The sequence below is a fragment of the Heliconius melpomene genome, chromosome 16 (assembly GCF_056956725.1).
Source record: "Heliconius melpomene rosina isolate 202511_hmr_F chromosome 16, ASM5695672v1, whole genome shotgun sequence".
Classification (NCBI taxonomy): domain Eukaryota; kingdom Metazoa; phylum Arthropoda; class Insecta; order Lepidoptera; family Nymphalidae; genus Heliconius; species Heliconius melpomene.
In genome coordinates this window covers 8,193,763-8,207,414 of record NC_140404.1, presented here as the reverse complement: position 1 = coordinate 8,207,414, position 13,652 = coordinate 8,193,763, and the positions used below count along the sequence as shown (strand labels likewise).

At 33.2% G+C, this 13,652-nt stretch overlaps 1 protein-coding gene across 2 annotated transcripts in view; it reads left to right on the top strand.

Moving 5' to 3' along the window:
* LOC146530908 (uncharacterized) overlaps positions 1–13,652 on the top strand; it is a 210,290-nt gene that overhangs the window by 60,273 nt on the left and 136,365 nt on the right. For both annotated transcript variants that reach the window (XM_085199635.1, XM_085199633.1), the window contains one exon: positions 3,145–3,264. The gene's annotated coding sequence lies outside the window, so the exon portion shown is untranslated. The remainder of the gene's footprint in view (positions 1–3,144; positions 3,265–13,652) is intronic.

Below are 13,652 nucleotides of genomic sequence, written 5' to 3'. Positions count from 1 at the left end.
TGAAGTACATTCCAACTTTACCAAAGCCGACAGGGATTGAATTAAAAAAAAAGTGCACTTGCAATTACTCTATTGAAATGCCCCTCTCGCGTTTCAATCTTTTATGGCGGCCTCTATGAATACGAGTCGAGAGGCCCAATAATGAAATATAAAAACAGAAATAAGCACTCATTTCTGCAGGCACGGCCCGTTGAGTATTCGCCATTATTCCTATTCAGTACATTTACTTTGATGCTTAGCAAGCGTTTAAATTATAACTTACTAACTAACTGGTTACGGGTGGCGTGTATTGTCTCGCGCTTGACACGTTCTTAATTAGTATATTTTGCTATATGTTATATCTCTTTTGTTGTGAGAAGGAAATTTCTTGACGGTAAAAATAAGGGGGGATTTAAGCCCACGCCTCTTTGGAAACCGCCTGGAAAACGTATACGTTTTCTTAATAAGTATATTTCTTTCCGAAGTGTAGAATAACACTTTAAAAATGTTGAAAATATTCTTGACGATAAGATGTAACGTAACGATTGTTTATAATTACGTACTCTATAAATAAATGAATATGTACTCTATAAATTTTAACTAAAGCCGGTCATGGCGCAATGATGCAAGCATGTGACTGTAAACTCGAAAGGTTATGGATTCAATTCCGATAGATTACGGCGTTGTGTTCCGCCACTCAACGCCTCCGGGGTGTGGAGTATCTTAACACTAGGCTTTCTCTACCTACCCTACTACAATCGAGATACAGAATGAAACTGAAAAAATAAATGTTAAAAAGGCAAAAAGTGTTAATTGTAGATATGGTAATAATCATGCGAAATTTCACACTTCATACACTTTAATAATTATGAAAACGTATAAATACAAAATATTAATCAGAATATTTACATATGTAAATTGCGTTTCATTATATTATTGAGAAGCAAAAGAGATTATATAAAGCTTTTACTGAATGAAACAAACTCGTATCGAATGTTGCTATGGGTAGAATGCAAGCGGACGAAAAAGGTTAAAACGAAAAGAACTATGTCATCAAATGCTTAGTGGAGCAAATAAAATGGTTTCCTGTACGGATTTATTCTACAATGTTGTCAAAAAAATAATTCACATTTCTTTATAAAAATATTTTTTAAAGAAAAATGGTTTTAATCATAATAAATATATGTATATATCTAAAGTTTTAATTAAAATCCATTCATTAAAAACAATTGCGTAAATGTAAAAAAGCATACTGAAATATCTAGGTTAACTATAAATAATATTTAATATTTTTTTCATCTTTACAATTTACCTGTCCAATAGCATAGTGGCCTCCCCACTTTTCGTACGAACACCAGACATTATACTGAACGGCGGAACCCACCGCCTAGTTATGTCTTTTCGGGAAATTAAAATGATTCATTCCCCAAATGGAGATCAAACCCAACCAACATCACGTTATCAGCTATCCACTGCACCACGATGGCCTCAACTTACAAATACCACTACCAGAAACCACCACTGTAGAAACACCAAACACTTGAGTCGTAGTGACATTACAGAGAAATAAGTACAGAACGAGACGTCACTCATTGCCTTTATTGAGATTCCAGCCAGCGTGGTTGAGATAATTTGCGAACTATTGCCAGTTCTATCGGTCTTTACAAGTAAAAGGTATTTGATGGTCGATTTGCTTGTAGTTTGGCAATTTGTTTCAATGGAGAAGATCAAGCCGCATCCGCTTGGTGACGACTTCCCCTCAAGAATTTACATCTTCTCAGTAAGATCTATGGGTACTTAAATTAGATTATACGCTTAATAGTTATTTACATATATATAGCCATACGTAGTAAAAATTCAATTATTTCGTGTCATTCTACAAAAGCACTCCTGAAAATGTTTTCTCTGAGACATTGCCCGTTAAATCTAAGTTAAAATTGTTAATTGTAATTGTAATTTGTAACAAATACTGGCAATGAAAAAGAGTGGCCATGAGTTTCTTTGCCTGTATCTTCTCAAGAGCTCAACCATTTGAACGGGCTTTTTTCAAGTCAAAATTGCACATTTTTTTTTGGTTATTTTGTTTTGCATTTTTTTCTACTTTTATGACATGTCCAAGTAAATGTTAAGCATTTTTATGGAATAAACATATTTTGACTTTGACTTTGGCTTTGAAATCGGAATTCAACGCCGTGTTTTTGAGTTGTTACCAAAGCAAGCAAATAAAAATAATTCATACCTTCAAGTGGGAATCCCAGACCCAGAAACCACGCGTTTACCACCACCACCACGCCTCATATGATATAGTTAAGCAATTATTATACAAAATACAACCTCGTAACGTGAAATAGTATTTTCGCAAAGCAAAAGCAAGTTTTAATAAAACGAGCAAGAAACTCAATTACACACCAAAATTTTGTTCCCAGTTGAAATGAAATGGAAGTCATTAGTGGTTTGCAGAGCTTAGTGTCTCATAATTATTACTCGCCTAATTTCAGTCGGATTCAAAGCTCATGTCGACAATACTTACGTTGCGGTGTTATAAACTGACATTTCTTTGAAGTTTCAACCTAATTGTTTTAGTTTTGCAAATATTTAGAAATGGGATTTGGTAATGGAAATAAGATGTTTGATACACAGGGTTCATTTTAATTGTAATGTTGATGCTTGATGTTTTTTATTATGTGCTTTTTCTATGTGAAACGAGGAAAAAGTGAGATATTTATTGAATGCATAGAATGTTGTTGATAGTGAAAATGAGAAAATGATTGTAAAATTCTTTCTGGCTATTATACTCTTTGCATATTAGAGCGTTCGCGACAGTAAAACTTAGTTTAGTGAAAAAGTTTAATTTTGTAAACAAAATTACTAAAAATTTTGATATTCATTTGAATTCAATAATTCGAACTATATTTATTATATTAATAAAATAGAGTATGTTGAGAAATAAATATAATATAAACATATTAAAATAACAAAAAAATATAAAACATCTAAAAATTATAGAAATAATAGAAAACAGTATTTTAACGATATCTATCGAGCTATCGTGAAACTTATTTAGAAATGTTTCCATTTCGTTCATATCACAAAAGCAACAATAGACATTCGACCTTTATCTCAAACTCTGTGATCAGCCAGGAAATAAATCTTTGCTGTCCACAGGGTCGAGGGATACCTCTTTTTGCGCGAAGGGTCAAGTGGAGATACAAAAAGATGCTGTCATCAGAGTTCTATCAATAATGGCCTGTTCTAAGGGCCTCCAGATTAAGAAATATAGATAAGGTATGTACATTATAAATGGGAATTTTATTTATGATTGTTTTTATAATTTTATTGTGTTATTAATTTCAATAATGATATTTGTGACTTGTAATTGAATTAATTGTGTATCTCCATAGATAAAAAGATGTTGATTATTATAACCAAAAAATGGTATGGAGCTTAGAATTATTTTTCTTTCTTCCGTTTTATTGACAATGTTCGGCGATGTGTTCAAATTCGTATGGAAAGCGGAGAACAGAGTGTGATTAACACTAGGATCTCTCTGCCTGCCCTGATATATTCAGTTTAAAGTGATAGCTTTTAAGAAAACACATTTCTTCAAATTTAACATGATCATATATTTTACTGTGGGAGGATTAAATATTTATTTAAAGTTATATTTCCATTTTCTCAATCTGATTTCGAGGTAAAGCGCGGCATTGAGTCTCGCCACTCAACATGCAATGCCTCCAGAACTCGGCGGGAAGTAGGATACGGACTGCCTTAACACTAGGTTCCCTGTGCCCACCCTGCTGTGTGCGGGGTACAGCGTGAAGTTAAAAAAAAAAGTGAAAGATCAACAAAAAATATACCACATCTCATTCGTTTGTTTCCACGAAACATACTTTGAGGACTATGAAATGTCTCGTTATGGCCACTCTCGTTGTCATTAGAGCTTGCGGTATTGTGCGATCTGATTTACTTGGGAAACATTTCGTTACTAAAGTGACCCTATTCTTTTATACATTTTATATATTAAACAGCCAGTATGGCGCAATGGTACAAAGTGTAAACATGACTGATTGTGGGTTCGATTCCCCCTCGAGGAAATAAAATATTTACTTAAAATTAATATTTCCATTTCTTCGCTCTGCTGTTCAGGTAAAACGCGGTGTTGAGTTCCGCCTTTCAACACGCCATGCTTCTAGGATTCCGCGGAAAGTGGGGACGGAGTGTCTTAACAGTAGGTTCCCTCTGTCTACCCTTGTACAAAGCAGTAGTAGGGTAGTTACTCTGTCACGTTCCATTAAATTCTAGAGGCATTGCGTGTTGAATAGCGAAACTCAACGCCGCGCTTTGTCTCGGCACTAGAGTGATGAAATAAAAATATTAAATATTTAATTTCCTCGAGACAAAATCGAACCACAACCAGTCGCGTTTACAGTCATATGCCCCTTCCCCACAACTGACCACAAGGCGAGTTTTGTAAGAATAGTTATATTAGCTTATATTTTATTTAGTAACATTTTGCTGGCCAGAAATGCATAGCTTATTTATTCCTAGTTTCCAAAATGTATTTCAAATTAAATTATTTTCAAATTTAATTAAGTGTGTAGTGAAAGTGTTGGACCAGAGTAATTCTGTTGCAGCGCCGCCTCCTTTGGGACTTAAATAAATAGGTGTTTCGCAAACACAAATACCAGCCTGTGTTGACTCAACACAGACCTATACAGCGCGAAAATATATTTATTGGTTGCAATGTAAATGAAATGCAGTAAAGCGAAAACCGAAATAGTAATGTATATTGTTATTTTATTATATTTTCAGAAAGTTAAATTTACAGAAAACTCATTTTTTGTATATTTATCATCTGCCATTCTAACATAATATACGAGTATTAACAAAGCTTTCGATTAAGAAAAACCACACTCAAATCAGTTCATTAATTCAGGAGATACGGTGCCACAGACAAACTTACAGACAGGGTCTTTTTGTGTCGGGGATTGAAAATACATAAAACCAAAATACCCTGGAAAATTGATATCCTCATGAATTTTCCAGATATTCGAAGGATATTTGACGTTAACATAAGTCTATATGATCCAACATTGTCTTATAACAAGCCTCATTAATTATCCAGAATATTCAAAATATATTTTCAGACATTTCATGTTTATGGATCCGTATAGATATCATATTCCATATTATAAAATTGTTCTATAAAATGAATTTCGCTTCCCCATTACTCGAGTCTAATTAGACGATAACGTTACATATTCTTCTGTCATTATTTGAGTATATTTATTGTGTTTCTTATGTATTAAATGTTAATTAATATGGATCACGTTATATAATTTGATGTTTGGAATATTAATTAATTAATAAAGGAATTTGTAGTTATTGCAATATATTTAGAAAAAATATTCAAATTTGCTTGGTTTCTTATGCTTTCATTCTGAAATTTAAATACTTAATCTAATGTCTGGTAATTCGTGGTTTTATATGGTTACCAAATCAAAAAGTTTATGTTTTTTTAAGGTGCAATCTACAATAACCTAGTATTAAAGATACCCCTTTTTCATTAAAACACTTCCGTTCTCTATTTTCCGCTGAAATCTTGAGGCATTGCTTGTTGAGTGGTGAAACTCAACGTAGCGCTCGTTACCAGACTAATTATAGTAATTATTCTATTTTTTACTAATTAGTAATTTAAAAGGTAGACAAGACATACTTAACATTCCGAACAGAAAGTGTCTGTTTATCTTTTTAATGTTCATCTAAACAACAAATTTGAACGGGCGAACCCGCAAAATGAGCTTATTATCTCTTATTAGATTTCCCCAATACGTACACGTAGCTCCGTTGTTGAGTCAATTTACCGTTGGCAAGTTAGCGAGGGGAACGGAACGTTCACTCAATTAGTTAATTTTGTTAAATATCCTTGATTGAGCAACGGACGGCAATCAGCCATGCAAATTCTCAACGTCATTTCAGACTTTATGCGGAATTTTGTTGAATACCAACCATTTTATTATGGCAACACAGTAAACTTGTAACTGTTGAATGCTGGAGCAAATTTAACTAATGATTGCTTTTGTTCGTACAGTTGTTATGAATATTGTTAGTGCTATTAGTTTCACGCACATACGAGGACAGGCAGAGGGAACCTGGAAATCTAGTCTCCTCCTGCGGCTGAATTCTGGAAACATTGAGTGTTGAGTGGTGAAACTCAACGCCGCGCTTTGCCTCGTTCCCAGAGCGAGGATATGAAAATATTAAATATTTCATTACCGCGAGTGGGAATCGAACACACAACCTATCCCGTTTACAATCGCAAGCTTGTGTCCCTTTGCCTTTGCAGTAGGAATACCTCAAATCCAGATATCCCATATCTTATAAAACAAAGTCGCTTTTCGTGTCTGTCTGTTGTTTCTAACTCTTCTTCTTCTAAACCACCCAACGGATTTTGATGCGGTCTTCACCATTAAGTCGAGTGTTTTTCGTAGAAGGTTTATATATAGTTTATTATTTGTACATTCTTATGTAAATTAACATAAATACGATAAATGTGTCTAAAGTCCTACCCGTTGAGACACTTTCGCGCATGCGCTGCTTTAATGGTAAGTACTACATGAAAATAATGTACTGAAGTATTGTTCCTCTTAATAAGATCTATAAAAAAGTCCGCGACAGCATATTTTTATCTTTTAAGGATAACGTGTAGTGATCATATTTCTGTCTAAAAATAGTAATTTCAATATATTTTTTATTATGAGGGATATTTTTCCATAATGGTATTAATCCTTATCCTTTAAAATACTTTATTAATTTTCTACGTTAAACGAAGATAAAATTTGCTGTTTACACTATTTTGAAATTGCGATTAGTTTAAGAGAAAAACGCATTTAATTGTTGACACATCACGCCGTTGACCCATCAGCTGTGCCGACTCAAGTTTTACTTATCCCTTACTCTCAGCATATAAATAAGAACATTAGTTACGTTGGCGATTTAACGTAGATCAAAACTGTCTTTTACTTTTTTTTTCATTTTAATAAGTACTTTAGAAGTTGTTACAATATCAAAACATCCTTGCTGCGAAACGTGCCCCGCGACGTTTTGCTTATACAAGCGCGTCATGAGCAGTTATCGGTGGTTCAGTGGTAGAATGCTCGCCTGCCACGCGGGCGGCCCGGGTTCGATTCCCGGCCAATGCATTCTATTTAATTTTCCTCACAGGCAGCCACGTAGTGCTTGCTTTTCATCAGGGACAGAATACCCTCTTCAGCATTAACCACAAGCTCGAAAAAAAAACCCGCCCGCTATATAGGCATAGCAACGAAGATTTAGATGCGTTTGCACGTATTGGATAATTCGAGTTGAATGTATTATTTCAGCGCGATATATTTGGTTTCATATTTTTTGTAGTAGTTATTAGTAGGAAGGCTTTTGTTTATAATTTCTTCCGTTTAAAAATAGTCATTTAACTATCTAAAAATAGTCATTTAAATATATTTTAATAAATAGTTGAAAAGATTAGTAGCACAGATTTAAAATAACGGCACCTACTAAAAAATTCTTGCCGAGTAAAACAATTGGAAAATCCTTATTAAACTACGAAAATGCGGGTTGCATTAGGGTTTAATTAATTTTCACTTTATCTTAAGTGCTTTGCAAACATACATTATATGAATAATCCAGTAGTAAAAGCGGGCGAAGCCGCAAGGGGGTCGCTAGTAAAATTATAATATAAACTAACGTTGAATTACGTTCTCTTGCCTATTGAGTTAAATGCTGCATAACAACATCACATGCTGGTGTATAAAATCTCTTTATACTTTTATATTTGTTGCGTTTCTTAATATTGTTTTAAGTATTAAAGGATAGGTAAAAGCTGATGCACAACGCAATATCCTTAAGGATCTCTTGTACAACAAGAGACGAGTGCGCAGTTCCTCGTAGTGCACAAGATTATTAGGTTTTGTTTATATTTTTCTTCTATAAACTTCAGTATACTTCCGAAGCAAATAACTAGATTGTTTAAATGTTCTTTTTTTTAGGGTTCCGTTCCCTTTGAGGAGTAAAGGAATTCTTACATAGCACATTAGGTTTTCCACCGTTTTCCATTAGGAAATTTCCGCGTCCTCATCTTCCATCAAAATCTGGAGGCGTGTTGAGTAAGGTAATTCAACGCCGCACTTTACCTCGTTACCAGATACCTGTTTAAATGTTCGTCAAAGTATTTGCATTGATAATTTCTATCAGGGAAATTTCGACTTAACTATCATATCAACGCCTTAACTTTTAACTACAGTCTACTCGGTAACTTGTGAATAGCAAATTCACGTTAAATTATATAGTTAAAGTAATATAATATTAGTTATATAATTATACTAGCGACCCTCTTGCGGCTTCGCCCGCTTTTACTACTGGATTATTCATATAATGTATGTTTGCAAAGCACTTAAGATAATGTGAAAATTAATTAAACCCTAATGCAACCCGCATTTTTTTAGTTTCAATAAAGATTTTCCAATTGTTTTACACAGCAAGGATTTTTTAGTAGGTACCGTAATTATAAATCTGTGCTACTAATCTTTTCAAGTACTTATTAAAATATATTTAAATGACTATTTTTAGATAGTTAAATGACTATTTTTAAACAGAAGAATTTATTAGTAATAACTACTACAAAAAATATGAAACCAAATATATCGCGCTGAAATAATACATTCAACTCGAATTATTCAATACGTGCAAACGCATCTAAATCTTCGTTGCTATAAAGTCAGGCGGGTTTTTTTTTCGAGCTTGTGGTTAATGCTGAAGAGGGTATTCTGTCCCTGATGAAAAGCAAGCACTACGTGGCTGCCTGTGAGGAAAATTAAAGAGAATGCATCGGCCAGGAATCAAACCCGGGCCACCCGCGTGGCAGGCGAGCATTCTACCACTGAACCACAGATGCGTGTGAGGCAGGCGACGCGGCGGACGCATGGCGAGTGGCGAGCCGTTTCGCAGCAAGGATTTTTTGATATTGTAACAACTTCTAAAGAACTTATTAAAATGAAAAACATATGCTGAGAGTAAGGGATAAGTGAAACTTGAGTAACATACAGCTGAAGAGTCAACGGCGTGATGTGTCAACAATTAAATGCGTTTTTCTCTAAAACTATTCGCAATTTCGAAATAGTGTAAAAAGCAAATTTTATCTTCGTTTAACGTAGAAAATTATTAAAGTATTTTAAAGGATAAGGATTAATACCATTATGGAAAAATATCCCTCACAATAAAAAATATATTGAAATTACTATTTTTAGACAGAAATATGATCACTACACGTTATCCTTAAAAGATAAAAATATGCTCTCGCGGACTTTTTTGTAGATCTTATTAAGAGGAACAATACTCTAGTACATTTTTTTCATGTAGTACTTACCATTAAAGCAGCGCATGCGCGAAAGTGTCTCAACGGGTAGGACTTTAGACACATTTATCGTATTTATGTTAATTTACATAAGAATGTACAAATAATAAACTATATATAAACCTTCCCTAAAAAATATTCGACCTAATGGTGAAAACCGCATAAAAATCCGTTGGGTGGTTTAGAAGAAGAAGAGTTAGAAAGTTCAGACAGACACGAAAAGCGACTTTGTTTTATAAGATATAGGATTATGTATGGAAATTGTATTTGAAGCGTATAATGCAATATGACGAGTGAAAACTAGGAGTTCCACTTCTGGTCTAGTTTGATAGATGCCTTGAGTGTTTAGGTATTTATGGGAAAAAAATAGGTGTAGAATATCTTTATTATAAAATTGTAGTAGTTTACTATAAGATACCAAAAGCTTTCCTTTTAATTTTTTTTCAACTTCATGCTTTTTTTTGCATGTAGATAGTATGGCAAGTAGAAGAAATTAAATTTAAGACATTTAATGCTCACAATATGTTAAATTATTATTACGTGGTGTATGGCAAAACTAAACGCCGCGCTTTGTCTGCCAGAGGGGAATTATTGTATTTAAATAAAATTAAGTGGGGAATTATTTAAATATAATAGGTAATTCCCCTGAATGGCGAATAAGCTCAAGATCATCGCATGTACAGTCAGACGCTATGTTAGTAATATAAAGGAATTTCTAGAGGCAAACTTACATTTTTTTTTAACTTTGAGGAAGGAAATTGATATCTTAGTTTTCAGACAGTCCGTTACCCATTAAGACACTTCTGAGTTCCCTTTTTGCACCGAATTCTGGTGTTGAGAGGTGAAACTCTACTACTTGTCCTCGTCACTAGAGCAAGAGAATGGAAATATTAAACATTTAATTACCTCGAGTGGGATTCAAACCCACGATCCAGCATTTACGACCTCCAAACGATATTATAACATATCTATTCATGAAATCTAAAATAATTTATTTAAACAGCTACCATACTGTATGTAGTGCACAAGATGTTGACAAGCCGCGGTCTGAGCAATGCTAACACAGATGCAAATGTAATGTCAACAAGGGCGCCGTCCTAGGTTTGTATATGAGATGGAATGAATGTAATTACAGAAATGTATGTAGACGGTGCCTTGGAAATTTTGATATGACTGTACATCACCTGTCAAAAAGGTCAAAGAGTTTTTTATATATGTATTGTACAATAAAATAATTATTATAAGACTATATGATAATGAAAATGATTTTATTTTTAATCAATGGTTGAATTTATTATTTAGGTTTTTTTTTTAATTTCTTCACTCTTCATCAAATCGCAATGCCTGAAACAATCAGCAGAAAGTGGGAAATGAAGTTTCCTAGCACTGCCAGTGCCTACCCTACGTTCAGAGACTTAAAAATATCGTACTGTTTTTTTTCATAAATGAAAGAGAGAGAGTTCTTAATTTTTTTAATAAAGTGTAAAGAAAAATAAGATTGATTGTAGTCATTATTAAAACAAATCAAATAAAATCAATAACATTTTCAATTTTCCTTCTAAAGTATGTCATAAAAAAAAACAATCAGTAAGCCACAGTATTCGCCACAGAGCTCGCCTTATCAACTCTCTAATTATGTATTTTAATACCGAGGGCCCCTTTCATTAATTATAAACTTCATCATGACAACGGGAAATTCATTCTAAGGCTGTATTCTATAGTGCTATAAATTCCCTTATCTGGATTCCATCGAGTTTTATTGTGACAAACTTTGGGCGACATTGTTAGGTTTGTTTATATTTTATTTCGCCATATCTACTTTCGTACTTCAATTTGAATTTGAAAGCTGATATATTTCCATAATTTTTTAAATATTGTTGATAGAATAAAAAGCTAAAATATAATACGTAAGTTTATTTCGAATACCGCGAAGTGTCAGCTTCTGACTGAAAAACATCACGATTCTGGGTTTGATTTCCAATCATGGGAATGAGTTATATTCATCACTCAACACGTAATGCCTTGCAAAGGTTAGAGCTGTTCTAGCTCGGCCTGCAACCCGGTGAAGCTGTGAGGCTGTTGAGAATTAGATTGAAAGTGGAAAACGGGGTGTCTTATCACTAGAGGAAATAAAGTATGTATTATTATCATGTCCTCGTTTAGGTAACGAGGATCTTCAGATTTCGGCGGAAAGTGGAAAATGGAATCTTAATGGGGACGGAGTGTTTTAACATCAGTTTTCCAGAGGTTGTTCCCTCCTCTCACTCTACTATGTTTGGGATACAGAACAACATAGACATAGAAAAGAATGCTATTGTCTTGGCGCGATAATGTGATAAAATTAATTATATCAATATTTCTTATTTATAAAATTAATATAAATGATAAAATACAAAAACATATATATCTTGACTATACATACATATAATATGTTGGACTATAAATCCTCAGCTTTTAAGTTTATTGTACATTCTCTGTGATATACGAAGGAATCTTTTACTAGCAAAGCCAAAGGGAATATTCGAGTACCTACATAAATACTAAATGTATTTCGGATTGTTCTTGAGAAATTGTGAACGTTGTACAACTTTCATGAAAGGCCTATCTACAAAAGGACAACGCACTGTCTCCAGAGAACAGAAGTAGAATTTCAAGATGTATTTGCTTAAAATGCTATCATTAGGTTCTTAGTTTATTTCTTAGATAACAAGCATTGTTGAAAGTCTCCTGAGCTTCCGACCCTTTCTCTCTTTGACAAGTCACCCGTAAAGATTGCTGGGATCCCCAGCGACTGGCCCTTAACTTGAAACAGCCTTATCGCTGAGATAGGATTAATTGCGGAAATGCCGTAGATAACGAAACTTATAACTGCCTAAACCTTTGTGGTATCGCTGTATCGTGAAATTGGGAGGCCGCGGTTTTATTAATTAGGGGCCCCCGTTGAAATGTTTTTCAATGAATTCTAAGATAAAAGTTTTCGAAAAGATAAGTGGAGATGGCATTAATATTCTTTTAATTATATCTGTTTTCTTTTTAAGTGTAGCAATGTTTGTAATTTTTTTAATGATACAACGTTGATTGAAATTAAGCAAAAAAATTGAATTCTCAGTATGTTTTTTATTAAATTCTAATAGTGTAAATATTTGGAAACGTGAGTTACCTTAATATTTTCCAGGACTTTATAAATCTTTAATATTTGCGGCTTAAATTTAATTTAGTATGTAAGTTTTATATGTACATCAAACAGTACGTATCAGATTCGTAGCGTAAAGCGAAGCATAGATAAAGAACATGTAAATTTTCTTCTGATCATTGAATCCACAATTATAAAGTTCAATGAAACGATATCGACTGCACTGTATGCACGTTTTCAGTTATTTACTTAATATTTCCTTTTACTTACTAGTCATTAGACAAAATTATTAAGTCTAATCATTTTTTTTTAAATAATGTCTAAAAATATCGTTATATTTGGATCTATAACAAATGTATTTATTACCTAAAGTATGTATGGCTACTATATTTTGTAATAACTAAATATATTCATTAATTAATATATTTTAAGGCCAATTCAAAATTTTAAGTTTTAGACAGTTAATTCATTATACAGGGTGGAATTGTCAGCACTACTTTAAATGAAACCACAGTTTTAACTACTCTATAAAAGCCTAAAATAATTCGGAAAAAAAATAATTCCCAAAAAAAAAAAGTTATTTTATAAAAATTAAATTTAGAAATAAAAAAAAATTCCTACGTCCAAACTGTTGAGGTACCTTGATTAATTTCTTAGGTGTGGATTTGAAATATATTATCCTATATACAGTTTCAATAAAAGAAGCGCTGCCTCTTCCACCTGTATATATTATGATATGTCATATTAAATTAAAAAAAATTAGCTTGATTAAGCCCAACATTTTAGGTCAGGGTCTGTTTGCTAACATTCTCACCAAAGCTAATATGGTTGACTCTGGAGACTTCAATATACGATTGATACTCGTGACGAATGACGACAAGGGTTGTGAATATTTGGTCTTATTTTGTCGTCCAACTCGTTTAGCACATGCCAACTGACTATCAATCTCAGTCAATATATAGGACAAAGGATCGTTGTTGCTGTACTGTCCCTGCCTAATGAAATTTTTAGGCGACGTTTTCTATATTCAATATTCGAGAACATTCTGTTGGAAAACAAATGTAGTGATGTTGATATGGAAATTTGTATGTTTGCAAAGTTAGGTTTAGAATTTAATTAGAATATTTTTGT